The sequence below is a fragment of the Mandrillus leucophaeus genome, unplaced genomic scaffold, assembly GCF_000951045.1.
Source record: "Mandrillus leucophaeus isolate KB7577 unplaced genomic scaffold, Mleu.le_1.0 Scaffold67, whole genome shotgun sequence".
In the NCBI taxonomy this organism is placed as follows: Eukaryota; Metazoa; Chordata; class Mammalia; order Primates; family Cercopithecidae; genus Mandrillus; species Mandrillus leucophaeus.
In genome coordinates, this window is record NW_012107252.1 from 4398325 (window position 1) to 4401407 (window position 3083).

A 3083-nucleotide genomic window follows, 5' to 3' on the forward strand; every position below is an offset into this window, starting at 1 on the left:
GTCCGCCACCACGCCCGGCTAATTTTTTGTATTTTTAGTAGAGACGGGGTTTCACTGTGTTAGCCAGGATGATCTCGATCTCCTGACCTCAAGATCCACCCGCCTCAGCCTCCCAAAGTGCTGGGATTACAGGCGTGAACCACCATGCCCGGCAATGGCAGTTATATTTTTATGTTGTCCAGGTTCAAGATATTTAAATTACATTCTGCAACCATAATTCCTATAGTTGTTGTGTGTCAGTTCTACATATAAATGGGCTAAATGTTAACGACCATGGTTTCTCTATTACCATATTCTTTATTTTGACTCAATTCTTGGCATTTTATTTTATTTTAATTTTGAGACAGGGTCTCTCTCTGTCGCCTAGGCTAGAGTGCAGTGGCGTGATCTTGGCTCACTGCAGCCTCTGCCTCCTGTGCTCAAGCAATCCTCTCACCTTGGCCTCCGGAGTAGCTGGGACTACAGGGATATGCCACTGCACTTGGCAATTTTTGTTTGTTTGTTTGTTTGTTTCATAGAGATGAGATCTCACCATATTGCCCAGGCTTATCTTGAACTCCAGGGCTCAAGTGATCCACCTACCTTGGCCTCTAAAAGTGCTAGGATTACAGGCTGGTTGAAGTTTTATTTTCAAGAAGGGCTCAGGCCTGGCATGGTGGCTCCCTCCTGTAATCCCAACACTTTGGGAGGCCAAGGTGGGAGCATCACTTGAGCCCAGGGGTTTGAGACCAGCCTGGGCAATATGAGACTTTATCTCAACAAAAAGCAAACAAAAGTTAGCCAAGTGTGGTGGTGCACACCTGGCTCTTTTAGTGGTGGCTACTCAGGAGGCTGAGGTAGGAGGATTGATTGAGCCCAGGAGGCAGAGGCTGCAGTGAGCCGAGATCACGCCACTGTACTCCAGTCTTGAAGAAGAGCAAGATTCTGTCTAAAAAAAAAAAAAAAAAAGAGCTCAGGGCTCATATGTCACAAGTCTTTTCATGCCTGAGAATGTCTTCCTACTGCTTTCATATTTGAATAAAATCTTCATTGTTTATAATATTCTTTTTTTTCTGGTTATCTATCAATCTGCATACTCACTTTATAATATTCTTGAGTTTCACTTTCTTTCCCTGAAAAGTCTGTGGACAGGATATTGTTCCTCTTGTATTAAATGTTGGGAATAACTCAGAGGTAAGCCTAATTTTTTCCTCCATGTAAATGATTTGCTTTTTGCCTCTGGATACTTGAAGAATTCTTTCTTTATCCCCAAAGCTTAATAAGTACATAAGGATATATCTGGCCAAATTATCTTAGAACACACTATACTCTTAAAATCTGCAGATTTGCCAGGCATGATGGCTCACGTCTGTAATCCCAGCACTTTGGGAGGCTGAGGTGGGCTGATCACTTGAGGTCAGCAGTTTGAGACCAGCCTGACCAACATGGTGAAATCCCATCTCTACCAAAAATACAAAATTAGCCAGGCATAGTGGCACATGCCTGTAATCCCAGCTACTCGGGTGGCTCAGGTAGGAGAATTGCTTGAACCCGGGAGGCGGAGGTTGCGGTGAGCCAAGATCGCGCCATTATACTCCAGCCTGGGCAACAACAGCAAAAACTCCATCTCAAAAACAAACAAACAAACAAACAACAAAAAAAAAACTTTAGATTTTACTTGATTCAGAAATTTTTAATGTATTATACCTTGTTCTTATTTTTAAAAATTAAAATTGAAGTTACATATGCACATAAAACGGCAAGTCGTTTCTCAAGCTTTTAAGGAAAAAACTGACCATCTATTCCCTTTCCTGCCCATTTTATGTTCCCCAGATATGCCCATTTTTAACTCTTTTAGCAGATCCACTTAGTATTTATTTTTCCACCAATAACACTTTTTTTTCTTTCTTTTTTTTTTTTGAGATGGAGTCTTGCTCTGTCTTCCAAGTCCAGGTTGGAGTGCAGTGCAGTGGCACAATCTTGGCTCCACTGTAACCTCCGCCTCCCAAGTTCAAGCGATTCTCCTGCCTCAGCCTCCTGAGTAACTGGGATTACAGGTATTTGTCACCACACTCAAATAATTTTTCTAATTTGAGTAGAGAGGATTTCACCATGTTGACCAGGCTGGTCTCGAACTCCTGACCTCAAGTGATCTGGCCGTCTTGGCCTCCCAAAGTGCTGGGATTATAGGAGTGAGCCTCTGTGCCCAGCAATAGCATAGTTGCTTTTTTTTTTTTTTTTTTTTTTAGACAGAATTTCACTCTTGCTGCCCAAGCGGGAGTGCAATGGCGCCAGCTTGGCTCACTGTAACCTCTGCCTCCCAGGTTCAAGCAATTCTCCTGCCTCAGCCTCCCGAGTAGCTGAGACTATAGGTATGCGCCACGAAACCTGGCCAATTTTCTGTATTTTTAGTAGAAACGGGGTTTCACCAAGTTAGATAGGCTGGTCTCAAACTCCTGACCTCAGGTGATCCGCCTGCCTCTGCCTCCCAAAGTGCTGCCAATAGCATTCTTATACTGGTATTTCTCGGGTTTTCCATTTCAGGAATAATCTGATTTTCCACTGTGGAAAACAGGACTTAACTTATTTTCATCATCAACCCTGCTCCCATCATATACACCCATACTTCCTTATGCCTTTTACCTTCCCAATAATTGTTATATTATTTTGGTCAGCTCAATAATCGATGCTTAAATTATTATGACTTCAGCTCCATGTATTAGCTACTAACTATAGAAGAGGACGATTTCACTCTTCCCTCATGTGCCCAACATACTAACCTCCTCTCATCATTCCAAAGTAATTAAATCATAATTTGGGTTAGACTGTATCAGTGATTGCATTAGCATGCATATTTAAATATTAGTTACAGGCCAGGCTTGGTGGCTTAGGCCTGTAATCTTAGCATTTTGGGAGGCTGAGGTGGGTGGATCACTTGAGGTCAGGAGTTCGAAACCAGCCTGGCCAACATGGTGAAACTCCATCTCTGTTAAAAATACAAAAAAATTAGCCAGGCGTGGTGGTGCATCCTGTAATCCCAACTACTTGGGAGGCTGAGGCAGGAGAATCACTTGAACCCAGGAGGCAGAGGCTGCAGTGAGCCG

General features: G+C 43.0%; 1 protein-coding gene across 2 annotated transcripts in view; it reads right to left on the minus strand.

Moving 5' to 3' along the window:
• The window catches only part of EIF2B3 (eukaryotic translation initiation factor 2B, subunit 3 gamma, 58kDa), a 150448-nt gene that overhangs the window by 69777 nt on the left and 77588 nt on the right, over nt 1-3083 (minus strand). The window lies entirely within an intron of this gene.